At 55.1% G+C, this 12025-nt stretch overlaps 1 protein-coding gene across 1 annotated transcript in view; it reads right to left on the reverse strand.

The window, feature by feature from the left end:
* LOC133751072 (uncharacterized) overlaps positions 1–12025 on the reverse strand; it is a 121387-nt gene that overhangs the window by 15706 nt on the left and 93656 nt on the right. The window lies entirely within an intron of this gene.

The raw sequence follows: 12025 nt of genomic DNA on the forward strand, positions 1-12025 counted from the left end.
GCTCACTAGGCTAATCCTCCGCCTTGCGGCGCCGGCACACCGGGTTCTAGTCCCGGTTGGGGAGCCGGATTCTGTCCCGGTTGCCCCTCTTCCAGGCCAGCTCTCTACTGTGGCCCGGGAGTGCAGTGCAGGATGGCCCAAGTGCTTGGGCCCTGCACCCCATGGGAGACCAGGATAAGTACCTGGCTCCTGCCATCGGATCAGTGCGGTGCGCTGGCCGCAGCGCGCCTACCGCGGCGGCCATTGGAGGGTGAACCAACGGCAAAAGGAAGACCTTTCTGTCTCTCTCTCTCTCTCACTGTCCACTCTGCCTGTCAAAAATTAAAAAAAAAAAAAAAAAGACTTTGCTCCTGAAGACGCGAGCCAGCCTGAGGCCGCCACTCTGCTGTTCACGGATGTGGGTGTCCGTGGTGATCTCAGAGAAGCAGGCCCGGTGAGACACTGCTCTCCCCCAAGCCGCCCAGAAGCCTGGAGTCCTGCCTGGCTGGGAGGCGTCCCAGCGGCCTCCCTGCTGCCCACTCCCCCTGACTTCAGAGAATATTCCAAAGTCGAGGTCATCATTGGAGCTGACTCAGTTTTCCTCGGATGTGCGTTGGTTGTGTCGGTTGCCTTCCTCGATCAGATGGTGGAGGAATGAGAGCCCCGCCCCCGCCCCCAGTGTTTCTGCTGCAATGTCTGGCTGCCGTCCACCACCATGTGGTCACTGGATCAGGACCTCAGCTGAGGGCGAGGAGGACAGCCGGGCAGCTCGCCTCCAACTCTGCTCTGCCCCGGTCGTCCTGCCCGGCGGTGTGCGCGGCTCGCACCCCCACCCCATCTCAGAAAACATCTTCTGAGCCTCTTTCCTTTTTCCTTCTCCGTTTTTTTCTGCTTGTAACTAACTACACAGATAGGAGCTGGCGCCGTGGCTCACTTGGTTAATCCTCTGCCTGCGGCGCCGGCATCCCATATGGGCGCCGGGTTCTAGTCCCGGTTGCTCCTCTTCCAGGCCAGCTCTCTGCTGTGGCCCGGGAGGGCAGTGGAGGATGGCCCAAGTGCTTGGGTCCTGCACCCCATGGGAGACCAGGAGGAAGCACCTGGCTCCTGGCTTCAGATCGGCATAGCTCCGGCCGTAGCGGCCATTTGGTGAGGGGGGGGGGGTGAACCAACAGAAGGAAGACCTTTCTCTCTGTCTCTCTCACTGTCTGTAACTCTACCTGTCAAAAAAAAAAAAAAACAAAAAACTACACACGACACACAGTCTGCTGTCCTCACCATCTCTAGGTGCACAGTTCTGCCTGTGTCTCCCCAAACCCAAGCCCCATCCCTGACGTCAGCCGCTCCAGCCCCTGAGCCGCCCAGGCTTTCTCGTGTGTGGAGTGACTGCTCCAGGCACCTCTGAGCCGTGGGCTCCTATGGTGCCTGTGCTTTAGTGTCTGGTTTATTTCCTCCAACACGTCATCCTGCAGGTTCACCCCCGAAGGCTGACTTACACTCCATTGTGTGGACAGGCCTCGTGTTGGCATCCTTGCCCTCTGTCCACATGCTGACCCACTTCCTCCCTAACTCTATTTATTAAAATTATAAAGGGAATTTTAAAAGAATAATCAGATGGGTGTTTGGCTTAGCGGTTAGGAACCCTTGTCCCACGTGGAGGTGCCCAAGTTCACTGCCCAGCTCCAACTCCTGACTGCCCAGGGCAGACCCTGGCGGGCAGCAATGATGGCGCAGGTGACTTGGCCCCTGGATTGAGTTCCACCTCCCAGTGCTGGCCTGGGCCAGGCCTCACTGTTGCAGGCATTTGGGGTGTGAACCAGCTAATGGGAGCCATCTGCATGTCAAGTAAATAATAGCAAAAGGGAATGGCTACAGAGTCGCCAGGCTTTGGGGGTGAGCAGTTCCATCCCTCTGTTTCCCTCTCAGTGTCAGCCTGCAGGCAGCCAATCCTGATGCAGTTTTATGCGGACCTGTTCTATGCTCTGCTTCAGTCTGTCTTCCAGGTTAAGATGTTGCCTATGTTGGACTTCTTGACAACTGAGTCCAAGATCGTGCATCCAGTTAATATACCGCAACTTGAATCATTTCCCAAGTGGCTGTACTGTTTCATCATTTTGAATAATGCAATTATTTTGAAATTTTTTTTGTGTGTACTGATTTCTGTTTCCCTTCCCTGCCTCCTGGGTTTTTGGATAAGGCCCAGGAATGGGCTTATTTGGTCAAAGGAGTGAATGGTTTAAGGCCGAAAGCAAATTCCGTGCTGGTGCTGACTGAAGTGCACGTCCCAGGAGTTGAGGGCACCGGGCTTGCCGCCCCTGGCCATCTCTGGGTGTTACGTAAACACGAACAATGTAGCACTGCAGAGGAAGGTGGGATCATCCTCTCCCTTCACACTGGTCACCAGCAAAGCCGACTGTCGCCAGGGGCCGCCCCTCCTCCATGCCGCTTCACTCTGCATCACCTGCTCAGTTCCCGTACCAGGCCAGCTCGCGGGGCCTCGATGATTTTCTTCCATTTGTAATTGCTCTGTCTGTGCTGTGGATGTCAGTATTTTCATCTTCTGGATGGACGCATTCCCTCTTTACATTTTGTGCATGAACACGCACGCGCGCACACACACACACACACGCACGTGGCGCTGCTGTCAGATGTGCCTCGAGTACGGAGAACTGGCCTCCCCTCCTGCCGGTGCTCAGCCCTCGATCAGCAGAGTGAGGGAGACAGGGCGGGGAAAGCTGCAGTTTCCTTTCTCAACCGGAAATCACAGATGCACGTTTGCAAACCACACCAGCACCCCACTTGGAACTGCCCAGGAGGCCCCCTGCACCCCAGGGACTTGCCTTCCCTGGTGAACTGTCTCCTGCGTTCAGACTCCCAGGCCGAGTTCCCTGTGGGGGCCCTGAGGAGTGCTTCTCAAAGCTGTGGGTGTGTATCTGATGGTGCATGATGTGACTTAGGGGTGTTTTGGACAAGTGCTACGTGCTGCAGCTTGGGACACGGCTAGTGCGATTGGCGGGCTAAGGCCCAAGGCTATTGCAAAAGCAGAAAATGGGTGCTGGAGCTTGGGCAACCCTGGCTGTTTGGTTGCATGACCTTGGATAAATTCCTGAAAGTTTCTGTTGCTTTTGATAAATGGAGTAGTCCATTGCTCATGGGGTCATGGTGAAGACCAAGAAAAGATCAAGCCTCTTTCAAGGGGCCAGCACTGTGGCTTAGTGGGTAAAGCTACCGCCTGCAGTGCCGGCATCCCATATGGGTGCTGGTTCGAGTCCTGGCTGCTCCACTTCCAATCCAGCTCTCTGCTATTGCCTGGGAAAGCAGTAGAAGATGGCCCAAGTGCTTGGGCCCCTGCACCCACATGGGAGACCTGGAAGAAGCTCCTGGCTCCTGGCTTTAGATCAGCACAGCTCTGGCCATTGTGGCCATTAGGGGAATGAACCAGCAGACAGAAGATTCTCTCTCTCTCTGGCTCTCTGTAACTCTGCCTTTCAGATAAATAAATAAATCTATTAAAAACAAAAACAAAAAGCCCTGGCCATTGAGGCCCTCTGGAGAGTGAGACAGTGGATGGAAGATTTCTGATTTTCAGATGAATAAAGAAATCTTTAAAAAAATCCAGATTCCAGAACAAAGGATGAAGTGTTCAGACTGACTTGCCTCTGGCCCCCACGGCCGCACACCAGTCCCTGCCGCACAGCGGGTGCGTGGTGTGGAAGGAGGAGCTCCAGAGCCAGTGGGAAGAGGAAGCCAACCCTACTGATGCCCAGCAGCTGGAGGGAAGGGAAGGGGTGGCTGCTCTGACTCGTTGGTTGTTTGCCTGCTGTCTTAAGTCACAGCCAAAGGATTCCCGGACCCGGGTGCTGCTCTGGGTGCCTTGAAAGAGGTTTTCTTTTTGGGGCCAAGCTGAAGAACCAGGAGCTTCTTCCAGGTCTTCCACATAGGTAACAGGGGCTCAAGCACTTGGGCCATCTTCTGCTGCTTTTCCCAGGCCGTTAGCAGGGAGCTGGATCAGTAGTAGTACAGCTGGGACTCGAACCAGCACCCAAGTGGGATGCCAGCCTTGCAGGCAGCGGTTTTTACTTGCAACACCATAATGCCGGCCCCTTCTGGAATCGGGAGTCTTTTTTTTTTTTTTGACGGGCAGAGTGGACAGTGAGAGAGAGAGAGAGAAAGGTCTTCCTTTTGCCATTGGTTCACCCTCCAATGGTCACCGCATCGCACTGATCCGAAGCTGGGTGCAGGGCCCAAGCACTTGGGCCATCCTCCACTGAACTCCTGGGCCACAGCAGAGAGCTGGCCTGGAAGAGGGGCAACCGGGACAGAATCCAGCGCCCTGACTGGGACTAGAACCCGGCGTGCCGGCCCGGAATCAGGAGTCTTAACAGCGCCAGTGAAAGGCTCAGTGGAGAGGGTACTGATGGGTAGGTTTCCCAGGCACCCAGCCCCCAAGTGGTCAGTCCCACCAAGCCGGTAGACACGTTCTCAGATCCCGACAGCTTTATTTTTTGGTTGAAAACTCAAGGGAAAAGCCTGCCTCTTGGAAGAAACTGTAAAACTGAGTGTCATATCCCAGGCCTGAGCTCCTTGGTACCCATACCACGTGTCCCCAGAAACCTTCAGTCCCCATGTGTCTACCGCAGGAGGCTGTTCCCCAATCAGGCTCCTGAGGAAGGGGCTTGGGGCCATCAGTTCCCCTTAAGGAACCTCAGGCCTCATGAGACCCCTGGAGCCAGCAGGACAAGCCAGCCCCGAGCCGCTGGGGGAGCCCCACTTCGCGTATCTCTCCCTCCACGTGGCTGCTGGGCCGGCAGGAGCAGTTGCTGGCGTGCAGAGGCAGGGCGCGCCATCTCCAGAGAAAGGCAGGGACGCACCCAGCCCAGGTGGGGACTTCGCTACCCACCCCCTCCCGCACAGAGCGTCTTCAAGTTGGCCAACAGCTGTTCTTGCACCTGAGCAAGTGCGATTTTCCTGGCGCCTCGTGCTGGTGGTGCCCTCCTAGGCAAGAACGCTGAGCTTGCGCAGAGCCAGGAGCGGGGCAGAAGGTGAGGGAGCTTGAAATCTGTGGCGGGCTGGCTTCGTCAGACTCTCACCCTGCAGAGGAGAGGGAGGAGGGTGCTGTTTCCTGGAATCACCCTGGGACGGCCCCCTCCACCACCTGGTCCCCATCTGGTAGGAGCAGCAGGCGTGGTCCGAGGGTCCCAGCACCTGCAGGTCTTATGCAGCCTGCCGAGGCCCTCACCCCGGGTGCCCAGAAGACAGGACTGAGAGAGGGTTCCCAGGGGAGGGCAGGGACCCGGCTGAACCTCAGCACACGGGGCTCCAGCAAACACGGGGCAGGGGCGACGCCCACTCCTCCCGAAGTGAGAGCAGCAGCCCTGCCCCCTGGCTATGAGGCTCTCACTGAAGCCTGGGCCCCTTCAGCTCAGGGGTCCTGGGCCCCAGGGAGGGTCTGGAGACAGCTTCTGTTAGCAGGTGAGTTTTGAGTCTCTTCCTTACTGGGTGCGTGGGGTCAAGTCGCCGTGCATCGGAAGCAGCGACGTGGGGCAGCCACCCTTCTCCCTCACGTTACAGCGGCTGCTTCCTGGCCCATGTGACGGCCGGGGGTGTGCACCACACACATCAACTCACCAGTGCAGGAAGCCCCTTCCCAGCCCTCACTTGCCAAGAACACTATTCAAAATATGGCCACTGGAGAATTTTACCGAATGTCCTTTTTTTCCATCTATTTCAATTACATTTTTTGCATTTCTTGCAGATATACTGCACTGTGCATATATTTCCAGTTCCCTGCCAAAACCCGCAGCCTGTGTGTGGTGAGCCCGGCGTCTGAGCCCACGTGAGTCCCCCATCTACATCTGTCTGAGCTGGTCCGTGCCCTCGGAACTTTGTCTCTGAGAGTCTTTTTTGGGGCGTGTATATACAACTACAGCACCCATAGTACCGTATGTCTTGTAGTATCGCCACACCTAGCACTGAGTAGGTACTCACTAATTTTTTAAATTAAGAATGTTTAATTGTGGTAAAATACACGTCACGTAAAATCTACCAGGTTAGCCATTTCTGTGTACTGAGCTCAGCTGTGCTAAGCACGCTCGTGTCATTGCATAACCAATCTCTAGAACTTGCCAGCTCTTGCAAAACTGAAACTCCGTACTCTGAACACAACCCCTCACTGCCTCCCACCAGCCCCCTGGCAACCACCGTCCTGCTTCCTGTGACCACTGCACGTCTACCTCCAGTACGTGGAATCCTGTGGCCTCTGTCTTCCCAGAACTGGATCACGTCACGTGGCAGTGTGCCCAGGGTTCATGCACATGGTAGCGTGTCCGTGGCATGGCCACAGCACGTGTTGTGCAGCCCATCCGTCCGCCAGTGGACATGCAGGGTGCAGGTGGACAGTGCAGCTACTGTGCCCAGTGCCGCTGTGAATGAGGGTCCAGCAACCTGGGCGGGAGCCTGCTTTGCGTTTTTCTGGGAGAATACGCCCAGCAGTGGTGTGGCTGGGTTGCAGGGTGATTGCGTTGCCGTTTGACAAATGGCTGCAGTTTTCCATGGCAGCACACAGGCGTCGCACAGCGGGTGTGAGCTGCATGTTCACTGTGGGTTGGACTTGGGATCCCAGGATTAGAGATGCTGATAATCTCGTTAGCTTACTGGCCGCTCACGTATCATCTTCGGAGGAATGTCTAGTCCAGCAGTCCTTCGTGTGTTTTTGAACTGGGTCTCCAGTTCGTTGTATCACGTCACCGGGGTTCTTCCTGTACCATGGATATTAGCCTCTCATCAGATACGATGTGTAGAGGGCGGCTCGCCTTCCATGGGTCCCCCCTTCCTGCTCAGTGTCTCCCTGCGCAGTCCCGTTTGTCTGCTGGCTGCCTTGATCTGTCATGAAGCTCCCCTCGACCTTGGCTCCTAAGAGTTTGATGGCTTTAGGTCCTGATCTGCTCTGAGTTACTTGCTGTACGTGATACAAAGGAACTTCCTTCGTTTCCCAACAGCACTTGTCAAAGACATGGCCGCCTGACCACCTGTGCGAGAGGTTAGTTCCAACCCTGCCTCCTATCCCAGCCATGAGTCAGTACCGCCCTGCTTTGAAACTGGGACAAGTTACTCTTGCGACTTTGTTCAGGAATGTTTCGGGTATTTAGGGTCCTCCCGTATGAATTTTAGGATGGATTTTTCTATTGCGAGGAAAAATACCATTGGGATTTTGCTAGAGGTTGCACGACTCACTTATTGAATCCTCGTGGCTCCATTGCTGACCCAGTTACTTGAATCTCTTATCAGCCAATCTAGCTCAAGGTTTGTCAGTGCTGATCTTTTAAAAGCAGCAAATCTGGGCTTTGCCGATTTTCTGTTTCTCTACGTCCTATTTACTTCTAGTCTTCACTACTGACTCCTGCCAGTTGTGGGCTTCATTGTTCTTTCTCTCACTGAAGGGGGAAAGGTAGGTGGCCAGCGTGAGACACTTCGTTGTTCTTTATTTTCATTTTAGTTGAAAGGCAGAGAGCCAGAGCTTCTATCCATTGGTTCACTCTCCAAATGCCTACAACAGCCTGGGCTGGGTAAGGCCAAAGCCAGTTGCTGGAACTTGATCTTGGCCTCCTGTATGGGTGGGAAGGACCCAAGTCTCTGGAGCCACCACCTGCTGTCTCAGAGGGTGCACTTAGCACAAACTGGATCGGAACCAGAGGAGCCAGGACTTAAAGCCAGCACTCTGAGGCGGGATGTGAACCAGAGGGTGGAGCGTGTACTGCTGCCCCCCACCTGCCCCTCTTGTTCCTTGTCCCATGTGAGCATCTGCTGCTCTGAATTTCCCTCGTGGCTTGGCTTTGGCTGCCCCCCATACACTGGAGTGTGTTATGTCTCAAGATGCTTTTTAAAAAAAAAAAATTATTGCAAAGAGTTACACAGAGAAAGAGAAGCGGATAGAGGGGTCTTCTACCTACTGGTTCACTCCCCAATTGGCTGGAGCTAAGCCAATTTGAAGCCAGGAGCTTCTTCTGGGTCTCCCAGGCAGGTACAGGGGCCCAAGGACTTGGGCCATCTTCTACTGTTTTCCCAGGCCATAGCAGAGAGCTGGATCGGAAGAGGAGCAGCCAGGACTAGAACCAGTGCCCCTAAGGGATGCCAGCACTGCAGGCAGCAGCTTTACCCACTACAACACCTTCTCATTTCCATTGTGGTCTTGTCTTATCCATTGGCTGTTTGGAAGTGTTGTTTGATTGCCTATGATGTTTTGAAGACCTCATCATATATGGAAATGTGCTTATCTTCTCATTCCATTTTCCATGAGGTTTTTGAAGATGTCCCAGTCTTCCTTCTGCTGTTAAGAGTTCTGTCATGGCCGGCGCCGTGGCTTAACAGGCTAATCCTCCGCCTTGCGGCGCTGGCACACCAGGTTCTAGTCCCGGTCAGGGCGCTGGATTCTATCCCGGTTGCCCCTCTTCCAGTCCAGCTCTCTGCTATGGCCCGGGAGTGCAATGGAGGATGGCCCAAGTGCTTGGGCCCTGCACCCTCATGGGAGACCAGGAGGAAGCACCTGGCTCCTGGCTTCGGATCAGCGAGATGCGCCGGCCGCAGCGGCCATTGGAGGGTGAACCAACAGCAAAAAGGAAGACCTTTCTGTCTGTCTCTCTCTCTCTCACTATCCACTCTGCCTGTCAAAAAAAAAAGTTCTGTCATGCGGGCCACCGCCTGTAGTGCCAGCACCCCATAGGGGTGCTGGTTTGAGGCTGGCTGCTCCATTTTTTTTTTTTTTTTTTTTGACAGGCAGAGTTAGAGACAGAGAGAAAGGTCTTCCTTCCGTTGGTTCCCCCCCCCCCCCCCAATGGCTGCTATGGCCGGTGCACTGTGCCGATCCGAAGCCAGGAGCCAGGTGCTTCCTCCTGGTCTCCCATGCGGGTGCAGGGCCCAAGCACTTGGGCCATCCTCCACTGCCCTCCCAGGCCACAGCAGAGAGCTGGCCTGGAAGAGGAGCAATCGGGACTATTGGCGCCCATATGGGATGCCAGCGCTGCAGGCAGAGGATTAACCTAGTGCGCCACGGTGTTGGCCCCAGCCATATGTTTCACCTGAGTGTTTGCGTGGGGCAGTGGGGGCACTCTGCTGTCACTCGGCAAGGTGGTCTTGGCCCCTCGTCTAGCACTAAGCCATCCCGCCAGCAGGGGGTTCGCCAAGTCCTGGAACCATTTGCCCACTCCAGTGTGGGGGGTTAAATGCCACCCTGAGTTCCAGGGACTCGTCCCCACCGGCTGCCGTGTCCTGTTCGCTGGCACACATCCTTAAGCATACTCTCTGGGCATCTGTGTTCACATCAACATTGTCCAAGTTCAAGGGCGCAGCTCGCTTCTCATTTTCTTCTTGCGCAGGGTCCTCGTGGGGTGCTGGTATACACACGAGATGGGAAGACTGACCTCAGGAGCAGGGTGGTGGCTTCCCGTGCCACTGTAGCTCTGGTGAGTGCCGACAGCTTGCCTGGAAAACTCTCCGGGCCGGGCTTTTTTCTTTGTAATTTTCAAAGACTCTCTTTGGGAGTAAATAAGGTTTGTAGGAAGTTGCACCGATCATACAGAGGAGCCCTGTGTGTGTGTGTATAAGTTTCCCTGGTGGCTCCATTTTCCACAATGATAGTGCATTATGGAAGCCAGACGGCGTGCGTGGTGGGGGGCGGTTCCTATGACGCGTTGTCACGTTGTCACGTTTCGACGGGTGCCACCACCACCACCGTCAAGACACAGGACAACGTCACCTCCCCACACTGCCCATCCTGGTCACAGCCACCCCACTCCCAACCAGGGCACCCACCAATGTGTCATTTCCAGAATGTCCTTAGAATGACAGAACGTGACATCGAGCTATGGGCTGTCGTCGGCAGGATGCTCTGGGGAGCCGGGCCTCAGGCACTGGCTCCTTTCTCTAACTCTGGGAGCTCAAGGTCTAGGTTTACCACACTTGGTTTAAACCTGCACTGCCCGCATCCCACATGGACAGCAGTTTGAGTCCTGGCTGCTCCACTTCCACTCAGCTCCCTGCACCCATGATGACCCAGGTGAAGCCCCTGGCTTTGGCCTGGCCCCGGCTCAGCCGTTGCAGCCCCTTGGGGGTGAATCAGCAGATGGAAGATCTCTCAGGCTTTCAAATAAATAGGTCTATATGTTCCTTATGTGAATTTGCCCTAAGAGGGGTCTTCAGAAAGTTCATGGAAACTGCCTATTATGAAAAAAACTAAGCATGGGTTTCAAATCCTTTGCCTCCGGGCAAACATCCTTTAATTCCATTTTTCCATGAGTGTTTTAATGGATCCTCATCTGTCTTCTTGGGTGAAGTGTTTCCATGCACTTTTTTTTAAGATCTATTTGAGAGAGAGAGAGAGGTCTTCCATCCACTAGTTCACTCCCCAATTGACAGCAATGGCCAGAGCTGTGCCAATCCGAAGCCAGGAGCTTCCTCTAGGTCTCCCACAGGGATACAGGGGCCCAAGCACTTGGGCCATCTTTTACTGCTTTCCCAGGCCACAGCAGAGAGCTAGATCGGAGGTGGAGGAGCCAGGACTCAAACCGGCAACCCTATGGGATACCAGCACGGCAGGCAGTGGCTTTACCAGCTACACCACAGCACCAGCCCCTCCGTGTACTTTTAAGGTTTATTTATTCAAATGGCACAGTAATGCACAGGGGTAGAGAGAGCTCTTCTGTCCACTAGTTCACTCCCTAGGTGGCCACAATAGCCAAGTTCGGGCCAGATGGAAGCCAGGAAATCCAATTGAGTCTCCCATGGGGGTGGCAGGGGCCCAAGCACGTTATGAGGGAGCTGGACTGGAAGCTGAGCAGCCCACCCTGAAACCTGTGTTCCAATATGGCAGGCAGCAGCGTCACCTGCTGTGCCCCAATGCCAGTGCATCTCCATGCATGGTGCCCCTTATTTTACTCAGGTATATTGTTGGGGGGGGGTGTCTCAGAGCTCTCTAGATATTCTAGGAGGAAGCCTGGGTCAGATAGGTAGCTTGTGAACATTTTCTGTGTCCATCATCTTACCGTGGTCTCTCACAGAACCACCCTCTCTCCTGCAGAGGGAGCCCAGTTTCCGGATCTGTCTTCTCCTCTCGGAGCCCTGCTTTCGGCCTCACATCAATGACCCTTCGCCGGGCCTCGCGCTGCCCAGAGGTGCTCATGCAATGATGGACGCAACCCCTAGGTCACTGGGAGGTTTGTCAGCCTGGTCCCACCCAGGACCTGCACTTTCTCCCCAGCTACTTGGGCCATCTTCTTCCAAATTCCCTGTGGAGCAGGGGTCATGGCTCTCGTGCGCACCTCACACGTCGATTTGGGCCGTGTCCCCTCCTGCTCCATGCATTTCCAGCTTTGCAGGCCACATGGAGCTGAGTTTTCCTCTTGCATCTTTAGCCGTTGGACAAGGCCTAGAACCCAGGTGGGCACAGCCCCAGTGGCTGCTGGGGGAGGCTGGGGGAATCCGCACTCTTCCTGGAATGGTGTTCTCCTTTCATCCTCCTGGAAGCATCTGGGCGCTTGCTTGGGCTATGGTTTCCCTAATGCCTGGTGGCGGGGGTCTTGGGAGCAGGTGCTCTATCCCCCCTCGGCTTACCTGCACCTCAAGCTGTGAGGCTTCCCATTTCTGGACATGATTTTGGTGCGATGCTGCCTGTGTTTGTTTTATGTTTTCAGAAGGGTCGTCCACCAAGGCCAGCCTCTGAAGGGTTTGGGGTTGGAGGCTCGGGCCTCATGGCTGGCGCCCATTCAGGTCCCCATACCGCAGCCTGTGGTTATCAATGCTCCGGGCCGGGGCCAGCACTGTGGCCTAGCTGGGTAAGTCACCATCTGTTGCACTGGCATCCCTTATGGGTGCCAGTTCAAGTCCCAGCTGCTCTACTTCCAATCCAGCTCTCTGCTATGGCCTGGGAAAGCAGTAGAAGATGGCCCAAGTCCTTGGGCCCTTGCACCCATGTGGGAGACCTGGAAGAAGCTCCTGGTTTTGGCGGGTGTTTAGAGAGGGAGAGGAAAGACAGAAATCTTACATCATCTGATTCATT

Source organism: Lepus europaeus, chromosome 21 (assembly GCF_033115175.1).
Source record: "Lepus europaeus isolate LE1 chromosome 21, mLepTim1.pri, whole genome shotgun sequence".
Lineage (NCBI taxonomy): Eukaryota > Metazoa > Chordata > Mammalia > Lagomorpha > Leporidae > Lepus > Lepus europaeus.